Raw genomic sequence first — 14,231 nt, 5'->3', positions numbered from 1 at the left:
AGAATGCTCAATGATAGCGAGGAAAATGAGACTCGAAGAAAATATATCAACTTCGAGATTATGAATTCAACAACATTCGTAAGTGTGTTTCTTCCTATCCATTGATAAAAAGTGAACTGTTTGCTTGCAGTTTGTCTAATTTAGAGAAAAATGCATGCCTATTAAGGTTATTTTGATTTTTATCTATTTGAACTGTATAATCCAGCATGCATAGAATGAGAACTGCTTATCTAATTCATTTCTCTTTTTGTTTTTCAGACATTTTTTGCGTGGCACAATGAACTTAAGAGAACAGAAGAAGTTGATCAGTTTATAAAAAGCATGCCTGAAAAAACCGAAAAGCTTCTCATTCCTATGAATACTGACCCACACACTAGTAATGCAAAATCAAAAGGGTCACTAGGTGAACACTGGCATCTGCTGGTTTTTGACATCGGCAACTACACATGGGAGCATTACAACTCCATCCAAAAGGGAGAGCTTGGCAAGCAATACAAAGCTGACGCAAACAGAATGGCTATATACTGCATGAAACACATCAACTTGTGGCTACAAGCTCATGGTAGGGTGAGATGCAGCAACGTCAACTTTGAAAATCTTCCAGGAGTGCCAGATCAAGGAGCATATCCAGATTGCCTGTTGTACACCTGTTATTGGATCAAGAGAAGTGTCAAGCCAACCATAAACAAGTCGCAGAGTGTGTTGAAGAAAGCTGACATGATAGAGAAGATGCAAGCAAGAAGAGTTGGGATGGCCTACAAACTTCTTACTGCATCAGGGGATGAAGAGAGCTGGGGTGAATTTTCCAACTCAGAATACCTTAGAAATTGCTTACTTGGAACAGATTAAACAGAAAAAACTCTTTTTAACTATAGTATATTGCACAGTAGATTAATTCTTATTGCAACAGAAAACTCTTATGTCTAATATCACCTGAATTACCTTCTAATGTAATTGATACTCTAGTGTGTAATTCATCTATCATATTTTGGATAGTATATAACATCAATGTTCTATCTTATGCCTTGTCTTATTTTCTTATGAATTTATTCTTTGTAGCATGAATGTTCCTTCTTTGATGTTTTGGTGGACTTCATTCCTGAAAATAAACTTTATGGAATTCAAGTCAGTTCTAGGAAAAATAGTGTTCATTCCTGAAAATGAAGTTCATTTCAGTAAATGAACGGATAGAGGGGCGGTTCATTCCAGATAATAAGAAATTATGCATTGTCTTACTATCTAATGGATACCTATTAACTCTAGTACTTCAGCATTTTGTCTTCTGTCTTATGTATACCAGTTCATTTACCAAAATGAACTCTATTGGTTATAGGAAAACTTGTGTTCATTCCTGAAAATGAAGTTCATTTCAGTAAATGAACTGATACATATCCCTGATAATGAAAAATACATATACCATAGAGTTGATTTGTAGGAAAAATATCATAACCTGCTACAAAATATTAGTACATACATATCCAAAAAGAAATAATATCTAAAAAAAGCATTTCTAAGAAAAAAAGGGAGTTCATTACAGAAAATAAAGTTCATTCCAGAAAATGAAGTGCATATCAAAAAGTTAAAAAAAAAAAACTACAACCAGTGCATAATCAAACAAGTAAGAGAAGTTCATAAAAACATAAACTAGAAAAAAAGGTTCATGCATACTACTCCATCATTAATACATGACAGGTAGCTTTGTTGTGGTTCCCAATCTTCTTACAATTTGAGCACTTCATAGACCTCCTCTCCTTCTCATAAGCACCACAGATGCGCTTCTTTGGTGGTCTTCCTGGAGGTGGCCTTGGAATACCAGGTAGGACTCTCTCTTCAGGTTCATACGCTTCTGGCCTGTCGTAATTGTGAATAGGTCGAATTGCAGGAGCATACATATGGCGAAAATGATTCGAACCAAAGTAAGGCTGAAGAAACCTCAACATCTCAATACCACTCATAGTAATAGCAGCAGTGGCGTGAGCACAGGGAAACCAAACACTTTCCATCTCTGGCAAGTGCACGTCATATGCATCACATCAACAACATGAGAGCTAGGAGAGTGAACCTCATATATACCATTACCTGACTCCGTAACACTCCATGGATGCCCTATATCGACATGTGACTTGAGTAGAGCTTTATAGATGGGAGTCAAACTATCACTATAATTTCTACCGAGCTCACGCCTTTCTGCACTCATCCTCATAATCTTTATCCTAATCTCATCAACAATAGCAGGTGGAGGCAGATCCCTTTCAGGAAGAATCCAGTTATTGAAAGACTCTGCAATAGTTGACGAGTGTGTCCCATACCTACATCCTACGAAGAAAGCATTTGCCCAATGCTTGGGATCGATATTTTTGATGTACTTGGCAACCCAACCACATACTATTATATACATCTCATTTAAAGCAGACTCATATTTAGCAACACTATAGCAGTATGCAGCTTTATGGAACAAATCTTGAACTTGTTTATACTTCTCATGTGATTTCTTGATGGGGAGGTTATTCTTCAAATGATGGAAACAGTAACTATGATAAGAGTTGGGAAAATACTTGGGAATACTTTTCTTCAGCCCTTCATGACGATCAGTGATAAAGGTGATAGGACGAGAGTCGACAAAATGCTGCAAGTTCTCCATAAACCACTCCCACCCTTCAATGTCTTCTCCAGGAACTAAAGCATACGCAAAAGGAAAAAATCCTACAGAATGAAAAGAACACAAAAATGAACTAAAAGTGTCAGTTCATTAAAAAATATCTAAAACAAAAATGAATGTTTCATTCTTAAAATGAAGTCCATTCCGTAGCATGAACTGTATAATCAAAAAATCTATAACTTTTCTATATTTCATTCCAAAAAATGAAGTCCATTCTGTAACATGAACTGTAGAATAATCAATATCTATAACTTTTCTACACTTCATTCCAACATGAAGTCCATTCTATAACATGAACTAAGACCTTCTTCTTCAAAAAATAACAAAGTAAAACATAAACAAAAGTAGCAGGAGTTCATTCCCCGCTTATGAACAACTAAAAAACTTAACAAAAAATAAGAATTCGTTTCTTAAAATGAAGACCTTCTTAACAAAATAACAAAAGTAAAACTGATAGAAATTACTTTCTTCTTGAACATAAAATGAGTTCATCCTAAAAAATGAAAATCCTTAACAGAGAAACTTCATTCATTCACATTGCTCTTAAAAATCAAACAACAAACTAATATGAGTTATTCATAAAAGAAAGAAAATTTACCTTGGTTTCCATTCACACCAGTGGCAGCCTTCACTGTTCCCTTGAATCTCTCATTGATAAATGTTGCATCACAGTAAAGCATAGGGAGAATGAATCGGTATCTTTCCATACAGGCACCAAAAAATATGAAAAGCCTCTGAAAACGTTTAGTCTCTTTATCATACTCAAACTTAATATAACTGCCAGGATTGGTAGCCTTTATTGCTTCAACATACCAAATAAGAACTGTATAACTTTTTACATCATCGCCATATATCTCTGCCTTAGATGCTTCCTTCCCTTTATAAGCATGATGGTATTTTATGTCAATTCCATAACAACTCTTCACTTGAGCAACCATATCATTAGGATTTATCGACGGATTTGACTGTATTTGATCCTTGAATAGATGCTTAATCAATTTCTTCTCCACAGGTGGGTCCTTCAGCTTATAAACACCACCACATTTATGCTCCCCATTGAATTCCTTGATAACAAAGACACTTTTATCGGTATCGATTGGTATACAGTGCAGATACCAAGGACATTCTTCATTCCTACCACACTTGCCTGTGAACCTGAGTTTGTCATTCTTAACCTTTGCAACTGTGTAGCCAGACTTGCTGCAGTATTTGCTGACAGCTAAGTGAACCTCATCAACACCACCATGAAAAACTTGACCAACACCTTTAAAAATATCTTCCCAACCTTCGGATAAAAGAGGTTTCAATTGCTCAAGACCTTCCGTCAGGTATTTAATCTTTGAAGTCTCAGTGAACCCAGTGCATGATTCATCGTCACTGAGTGACCGCGTGGAAATACCAGACGAAGAGCTAAAAGAAACACCTTGACAAGCCTCCTCAACAAACAGATCAAAACTTGACAATTCCCTTGAACAAATAACAACAATTAGACCTTGAAGAGAATAATCAAAATTAATGAGAGCTTTATCACAACGACTAATAAATCTTATGCTCCAAGGAGTCAAGTTTCTCCAATAATCACAAACAGATATTTTAAATCACGAATCATAGTATCTAAAGAAACTTTCAACGGAATACCATCCCCTTTGTAGTACACAACAACATAACAACTGGATAGGGGCATACTGAACCTGAAAAATGAACACACACACACAAAATAGTTCATTATTGGAATGAAGCTGAAACAAAATAGCTTCATTCAATAACATTCTAACAAAATAAAGAGTTCATTCCACGAATGAAGCCTTAAACAGAATGCTCATTCATTAACATCCTAACAGATAAACAGAGCAGCAACAATACTTCTTTCATGACAAAAAAGGAAAGTTCATTCCCGGAATGAAGCCTTTATAGAATGACTTCATTCGTTAATATCCTAACAGTACTTCTTCCATGACAAAAGAAGAGTTCATTCTCGAAATGAAGCCTTAACAAAATAAATATTCTTAACAGAACAACACTAATAGATTCTTCCTTAAACAACATAAAGAGTTCATTCCAAGAAATGAAGCCTTAACAGAATGACTTCATTTCGTTAACATCCTAAAAAAGATAAAAAATAAAGCACCAACATTACTTATTCCATGGTAAAAGAAGAGTTCATTCTTGGAATGAAGCCGTAACGCTATTAATAGCTTTTTCCTTAACAAAATAAAGAGTTCATTCTAACAAATGAAGCCTTAACAAAACGACTTCATTCATTCTAATCAAAGAAAAACTTAGCTGATCTATAATTCAAGGAAAGGATTAGCGTGAAAACTTACCAGCAACAAGAAGAATTCAAAATCAAAACTCCAAAAAAACACCGATCCACGAATATGTAATTCCAAAAAATCAACTCCAACTAAATCAATCTTCACTTCAAAAAGTCTCGAATCAAATCTTCAAAAAAGCCTCTAATCAAATCTTCGAATCAAATCTTCTGTAATCAAAATCTCGAATCAAATTCACTCCAAATCAAATTCACTCTGTAATCAAATCAATCTTCATAACCAAGTCAATTTGTTGTAAATCGAATCGATCTAGGTATCAAAAACGAAATCGAGAAAGATTTCGTAAACCCTAGAAAAAAAATCTGCAGCAAAAGAAGAAAAACGAGATCGGAGTAGGAGAGAGAAAATTTTCTTGAACCTGAAATTTATTGTTGTTGTTTCTTGTTTATATATGTCGGTAAAAGGACCAAAGAATAAAATTTAGGACCAAAAGATAATTTTTGCACGTGCAGGGGTGTTTAGGTAACAGAAAAAGAATATTCCGTGTGGGTGGACAAAACCCTAGGACCAAACTATAATTTTCAGGACCAAAGTATAATTTATATTGCCAAAATGGACCAAACAGACAATTGACTAGGTCAAATGGACTAGACTCTCTCTAATATATTATTCCTAGGACTATATGGTATTTCCTTGATTTGTTATGGGATATTGGTGTTTACGCCCGTGAACTATGTGTTGTCCCATATCCTGTTTGTGATCGGTATTCACGTACTGGTAAAAGAATGAATGGACTTTTGACAAATACAAAAGTTAAGCCTATATTGTCAATTCTTTGATGGAAGATAGGTTAAAATATTTTGTGTTCAAGGATGCTGTCTATTAAATATTGTTATGCAAATAGTGATGGAAGATAGAATGAATCCTTGTGTATTCCACAGTATTGATCTTCATTGATCCATATTTTATATATTACTGTGAGGCTCCGTAATGTGTCTTATGTTGAGAACGATACAACTAAGTTGATTATTTTTTTATTTGATTTGTTGGTTGTTCCGTAAGGTATTTTATGTTGATAATTTGTAAACTAAATTAATCATGTTGTTTGGTTATTTAGTTATTGCTCCGTAAGTTTTCTTATATCGAGCAAAACAATTGACAATTAAATTGATTACTTTTGTGATTAGTTTAATTGTGTATTCCAATTAGATTAATTATGGGTTCTCTTGTATTAGTCTAGTTGAGTATTCATATATTCCATAAGTTTCCTTGTGTTGAGTTTATGAACGGCTATCCTAATCATTTTCTAATGGTTATGTTAGTCATACGTTCCGTAAGTTTACTTATGTTGAGCATAATCAATTAAGTTGATCACCTTGTGTGTTTAATTTGATTGCGTATTTCGATTAAATTAATCATGGGTTTACTTGTGATTGATTTGATTGAGTTTTGGATATAAAAATCATTCTTATGGTTTTGGTGTCTAATAAAAATCCTTTGTTTCTTTCGAAATTAAGGTCGCTCTTGTTGTTCCCTTGGGAATGACATCAAATGGGGGAGAGTTCTTTTGAACTTGTGCTTAATGGTCATATCTTGAGGGATGTGTGGCTGTGGAATTTTAGAGGGGTTATCTTGTATCTTTAAACTCCTTGATGAATGCTATTAGCTTCGGCTATATGATTGCATCCAAATAAGATGATGTGTATTGTTTTCTTTTAGTCATGAAATGTCTCTTACGGAAATTTCATTATGATCTCGTTCTTGTACCTTTGCCAATTTTATTGACAAAAAGGGGGAGAATTAATATGTAGTTCACACTACAAATACATATGGTTTTCGGATCATTATGTAAGGAGGAGTGGTTTCCATGTGAAATGGAGTATTGACTAAGGGGGAGTGATACATATCACCATAGTATTGTTGTCGAAGTTGTGATACAATTGAACTTTGATGTTGTGTAATAATACTATGACATTGTGTAACAATGATTGAGAATTCTTGTTTTCTCATTGTTATGGATACGAATTTTCAACAACGATGATACTAAACTTACAACCTTTGGGATCATTGAAGTACTTGGAAGTGACTAAGATTTCGAGTAATGTTGAATAACCAAGAAGATCAGGCATGTGGAAGAGAAGCTACAAAAGTTTATTTATTTATTTTTGTATTCCATATGTATTGATAGTTTTGTCACTAAAATTAACAAAGGGGGAGATTGTTAGATCACTTCTCGGTCGAACTCGCATGCGTTGCTATCTCAAGCATGTTTGTCAATGTTAATGATCAAAACTATAAATCTTGATTTCTAGTCTACTTATAGCTAAGTCTCGAACTATGATAGAAAGTGTAGTTGAGCTCAATACTCCATGGAGATCATCATACAAAGACGGTGATACAATTAGACTGTGACACTGTGTAATAATACTATGACACTGTATAACAATGATCGAGACCAATGCTTTCTCATTGTTATAACTACGGATCTTCAACAACGGTGATGCTAAACTTACAACCTTTGGGATCATTGGAGTACTTGGAAGGACGAAGATTTCAAGGAATGTTGAAGATTAGACATGTGGAATAGGAGCTACTAAAGGTTTATTATCTTTTTTGTATTTCATATGTATTGGTAATTTTGTCACTAAAATTGACAAAGGGGGAGATTGTTAGAGCACTGCTCGGTCGAACTCGCATGCGTTGCTATATCAAGCATGTTTGTCAATGTTAGTGATCAAAACTATAAGTCTTGATTTCTAGTCTATTATAGCTAAGTCTCGGACTAGGATAGTAAGTGTAGTTGAGCTCAAGGACTTCATGGCGATTCATCATACAAGTGGAAGAACTACTCAAGGAACGGGTGGAACTTCTCGACAAAAAGGTTTCTGAAGACTTGAACTTATCTGTCACTCAAAAGTCTATCTCTTCTATCTCCTACTTCTTGAGACAAAAGTCGTTTGCTATATATATAGACTTAAATTATACACATTTGGTATTTCGAGCCGAGTATACCTCGCCTATCAATATCTCGAAATATGTGTTGGTAAGCGTTTCGCTTTGACCATGTTTTTCTTTACCTAGTGACGCAAGTCATGATATGTTTCAGTCATCTTGAAAATTGCTTTGACGAGAGATAGCGTAACAACTATATAACGTCCTCTAAGAATGTTTCAAGGATTGGAATGAGAGTTTAGATTACATAACCAATAATGGACATAAGTATGTTGTGGAAACACATATGTGCATAAGTCCTATACTGGAAGAATGGCTAGTAGCCAAGTCCGCGAACTCAGTCCGCGATCTGCCGAAATTCTCAAACCCGAGAATTTCTGCTGGAGTTAACAAACTACTTGCATGAGCCAAGTCCGCGAACTCAGTCCGCGAACCAGCAAAGTTCTCAAACCCGAGAATTTCTGCTGGAGTTTGTAAACTCTATCCAGTATCTTAAGTCCGCGAACCTAGTCTGCAAACTTGAGAAAGGTTATATATCTGAAGATGATTTCTGAACTTAAACTTATAAAGACTAAGGAATGCTTTTGCAAAACGTGTCTATAAAGTTCATGAACCGATTCACGTGAATCAAATCATCTTTGCTTCAATTGTGTCTTGTGTATTACATGAGATTTCCTTGCAATTTAACAACTCTCTAACTAGTTTATATGAGTCATTTAAACTAGTTATGGTGAGGAAGAAAATGGTTGGTATGAAATGCTCAAATGGCTAACCTTTTGGTTGACTATTGTTGAACCAACAATGCACACGTTTGGGTACGGTTAACAAACCTAGAAGCGTGCACTTTATTTGTGTATAACAAGCTAAGATTTCGATCTAACGGTTGAGATATATTATCTTGAATCTAAATCAGGTTTTCATCTAACAGTGGATATTTTTTGCTTTGTGAGCAAGGCGAAACCCTGATTTGAAAGACTATATAAGGGGACATCTAGCAACTCTACAAACTAATCCACACACATTACGTGTGATACTAGTTTGCGTGCTAGAGTCGGTTTTCCACCTTTGGTTTTCTTCTTCTAAAACCAGGTTAACGACTTAAAGACTTCATTGGGATTGTCAAGCCATACCGATACTACTTTTATCGTGGTTGTGTGTTCTGATCTTGCATCTTTCATTGTACGAGTACTATCAGATTGATTGGCTTGATATTAATCTCTATGATAGGCAAGATATAAAAAGTAATCACAAAAATCTTCGTCTCATCTTTTGTGATTCCACGACACCTTGTTTCTCTACCATACGATTAAGATTGTTGTGATGTGATTGATTAATATAGGATGTTCTTCGGGAATATAAGACCGGATTATCAATTGGTTTCTTTTCACCTTGATTTTATATCAAAAGCCGAAACAAAAACTTTAGGGTTTTTCTGTGGGAGACAGATTGATCCTTTGATAGACTTGTCTGTGTGAGACATATTTGTTTATTGTCAAAGCATGCGATTTTGGGTCGTAGCAACTCTTAGTTGTGGGTGAGATCAGCTAAGGGAATCAAGTGTGCAGTATCCTACTGGGATCAGAGATGTAGGGGTGCAACTGTACCTTGGATCAGTGGGAGATTGATTGGGGTTCAACTACAGTCCAGTCCGAAGTTAGCTTGGAGTAGACTAGTGTCTGTAGAGGCTTAATATAGTGTGTATTCAATTTGGACTAGGTCCCGGGGTTTTTCTGCATTTGCGGTTTCCTCGTTAACAAAACTTCTGGTGTCTGTGTTATTTATTTTCCTCATTATATTTGAAGAAGATGGTTCATCATTGTTTCCAGCATTACTGACATGCATCCATGTAAAAGCTTGCTGAGTAGAACTTGCATAGTTACTAGTACCAGCTGAACAACTTGCTATATTATCCATATGAGCATAATTTTCTTGAGAAGTATTACTAGAAGCTCCAGTTGGTGAGGGATGATACATAAAGAAGTATCTAATAGCCATATGAACCCTTTTCTTACAGATTTGACAAAACATCTTTGAGTATTCAACATAAGGCCTTCCATTTGTATTGGAACCAGAACCAGTAGAACGTGAACTTGACCCATGCAGATATTGACTATTTTTATAATTTCTACCACTTCCATTCCTATCACCATTTCTTTTATTACCATTATAACCATTTGAATTTGAAAACGTGGGGGGTACAACAACCACACCATGCGTTCGACTGAACAGTGCTCTAACATAAATATTTCTTGCATACATAGCAGTAGCATTATGTTCATCATAAACAGTTGTATGGTTAAGTTGTCTTTCTTCTAAGAATTATTCATGGGACAATAATTTTTCCTTTAACTCACTAAAACTATATGGATGTTCTATATTATGAGATGAGATAATAAAAACATCGTATTCACTAGTTAAACCATTCATGACAAACATCATTAAGTCTGCATCACTCACTTTCTCACCAATTGATGCTAAAGAATCAACTATACTTTTGATCTTTTGAAGATATAATACAATAGACTGATTACCCTTTTTAATTCCATGTAATTGAGTTCTTAACATATTTTTCCTTGCAAGATACTGTGTTCAAAAACTATTTTGGAGAAAAACCCATATTTCTTTTGATGTACCAAGACCAAGAACATCACCACTAACAGTATCAGTAAATGTTGCTTTAAGACATGTAGAAAAAAATATATCCATCTTTCTCCAAGAAACCCATTCTGGATTTATAGAGTCAACTCCATTTGAAAAAGCGGGGGTCTAACAACCACACCCAATATTTCGATTAGCAATCTGTATGGACTAACTCCAATGTACTTTTAAGAGAATCAACTAGACAGTCAGACTCAATCTTAATAAAAGTATATCAAAGAGTTATATCTCACTTTCTCGATTCAATACTTACTCAATCAAATAGAAATCTACGAGTCTAATTGAATACAATAGAAATCACTTGAAAGGTACCAAAGACCAATGTTCAAGGATCAATCAATTTCAATCAACAACCAAAGGTTGGATTTCCCAAGTGATCGATTCAACGCACAACCTGTGATATTTCAATTATATAACAAAATATAATGCGGAAAAGAAATAACACAGACACCAGAAGTTTTGTTAACGAGGAAACCGCAAATGCAGAAAAATCCCGGGACCTAGTCCAGATTGAACACACACTGTATTAAGCCTCTACAGACACTAGCTTACTACAAACTAACTTCGGTATGGACTGTAGTTGAACCCCAATCAATCTCACACTGATCCAAGGTACAGTTGTGCTCCTTATGTCTTTGATCCCATCAAGATACTACGAACTTGATTCCCTTAGTTGATCTCATCCACAACTAAGAGTTTATATGACCCAAAGTCGAAGACTTTAATAAACAAATCTGTTTCACACAAAAAAGTATACGGTAATAGATAAATCTGTCTACCATAAAAATACCTACGAGTTTTTGTTCCGTTTTTTGATAAATCAAGGTGAACAAGAACCAATTGATAAACCAGACTTATATTCCATAAGAACAGCTCAGTATTATCAATCACCTCACAATAATATTTTGTGACTTCTTTTATATCTTGCCTATCGGAGAAATCAATCTCAAGCTAATATTACGATTGTACTTAGTACGATAGAAACAACAAGATCAGATCAAACAACTACAAGAAAAGTAGTATCGGTATGGTTTCACAATCCCAATGAAGTATTCAAGTCTTTAACCTACAGGGTCTCGATAAAAACCTAAGGTTAAAGGTGAATCGACTCTAGCTAATACAACTAGTATCACACAGGAGGTGTGGGGATTAGGTTTCCCAGTTGTTAGAGTTATCCTTTATATAGTCTTTCAAATCAGGGTATGTAATCAGTGTTATCTTAGTAACAAAGCATTCAATATTCACCGTTAGATGAAAACCTTATTAGATTCAAGATAGTATCTTTCAACCGTTAGATCAAAACGTAGCTTGTTACACATAAATGAAATGCACGTTTATTTAGGTTTGTGTAACCGTACCCGAACATGTACACTTAGTTGGTTCAAAAGTAGTTAACCAAATGGTTAGCCATATGATCCCTTTCATATCAACCATTTTCTTCTTAGCATAACTAGTTCAAATGACTCAAATGAACTAGTTAGAGAGTTGTTCAATTGATTAGATCTTATAGAAGTATACAAGACACAATCGAAGCAAAAAACGATTTGATTCACTCGAATCGATTCATGAACTTTATAGCCACGGTTTGCAAACTTGCATTCCTTAGTTTATATAAGTTTAAGTTCACGAATAATCATTTTTAGAAAATAACCAACTTAAGCACGCATACTGGTACGCGGACTTAAGTACCCGTGATAAGTTTGTTTTCAGTTCACAAACTCCAGCAGAAATTCATGGGATGTGAACTTCCAAAAGTACGCGGACTTGGTACGCGGACTCTATTTCCGGTTTTCCTGAGCAGCAAAGTACGCATACTTTGGTTCAAGGAGTAAGGACTTATACATGTATGATTTACTACACAATTTTTATATCCAACCATGGTTATATAATCTAAACTCTCATTTCAATCATTGAAACATTCTTAGAGGACGCTATATAATTGTTGTTCACACACTATTTTTCGTCAAAGCAATTTTCAAGTAATTGAAACTTAATATGACTTCCGTCACTAGTAAAGATGAACTTGGCCAAAGAGAAAGCTTACCAACACAGATTTCGAGAAATAGATAAGCGAGATAAACTCGGCTCGAAATAGCAAATGTGTATAATCAAAGTTTATATAGCCAAAACGAGTTTTGTCTCAAGATAAGAGATAGAGTAGATAGACTTTTGAGTGATAGATAAGTTCAAGTCTCCACATACCTTTTAGTCGATGAAGTTCCACCAGTTTCTTGAGTAGTTATTCGTCTTTGTATGATGATCGCCATGGAGTATTGAGCTCAACTACACTTTCTATCATAGTTCGAGACTTAGCTATAAGTAGACTAGATATCAGGACTTATAGTTTTGATCATTAACATTGACAAACATGCTTGAGATAGCAGCGCATGCGAGTTCGACCGAGCAGTGATCTAACAGTCTCCCCCTTTGTTAATTTTAGTGACAAAACTATCAATACATATGGAATACAAAAATAGATAAATAAACTTTTGTAGCTTCTCTTCCACATGCCTGATCTTCTTGGTTCTTCAACATTACTCGAAATCTTCGTCACTTCCAAGTACTTCAATGATCCTAAAGGTTGTGAGTTTAGTATCATCGTTGTTGAAAATCCGTATCCATAACAATGAGAAAACAATAATTCTCAATCATTTTTACACAATGTCATAGTATTATTACACAACATCAAAGTTCAATTGTATCACAACTTCGACAACAATACTATGGTGATATTATCACTCCCCCTTAGTCAATACTCCATCTCACATGGAAACCACTCCCCCTTACATAATGATCCAAAACCATATGTATTTGTAGTGTGAACTACACATTTATTCTCCTTCTTTTTATCAATAAAATTGGCAAAGGTACGAAAACTAGTGGGATCCCAATGAAATTTCCATAGAGTTTATTTGTCAAATGTGGGAATATCTCAATTTGAAATGTGTCATTATATAGTTTTTAGAACTAAACCTAATTATTTTAGGAAATTAGAATTGTAGACACATTTCCTTATGAATGACCACCACTGTAATTTTGGTCAACTGCGTAAGTCAAATATGATTGACTTAGAGGATCCACAATTATTCATGTTATTATTATGTGCTTATAAGTTTTTATTTGAGTTTTTCCGTACTCTCCCACCCGATTCCCCGGATCCTGTCTATGAGGAAACTCAGCCAATAAAAATATTTATCTAGACCCTTTTATAGAACCTGAACTCGAACCACAACTAAGTATGGTTGTGTTAAATAGAAAACATGATAAAGGTGTATTTGGTTGGTTCACTTTCTTGGTCTGCTGCAGTTTTCTTCTATTTGTGGTAGCTTTATTCGGTTTTGATGATCCACATAGGTTCCGATTATTGCTATATGATTTTATGTGATGACTAAACCTACCGACTTCTGGCTGAAGACACTAAACTTAGCGCTTAATGGGAGGCAACCCGCACATGGTGATTTTAAGGTCCCTCTGTAGGACCCTTTTGTACATTATTTTGCTTTTGCTTTTGTTTTTATTTTATTTGTTTCTTGCTCCCCATGGAAGGATTGCTACGCTTCATCCAGGTACTATCTTTGTGACTTCTCTCTTATTTGATTCCTCATGATTTTTGGTACTATGCTTTCATTATAAACATTGAGGACACTGTTAGATTTAAGTATGGGGGAGTAGTTAACTTTTTGGTATTT

Source organism: Papaver somniferum, chromosome 10, assembly GCF_003573695.1.
Source record: "Papaver somniferum cultivar HN1 chromosome 10, ASM357369v1, whole genome shotgun sequence".
NCBI classification, from domain to species: domain Eukaryota; kingdom Viridiplantae; phylum Streptophyta; class Magnoliopsida; order Ranunculales; family Papaveraceae; genus Papaver; species Papaver somniferum.
Note: the sequence above shows the minus strand (reverse complement) of the source record.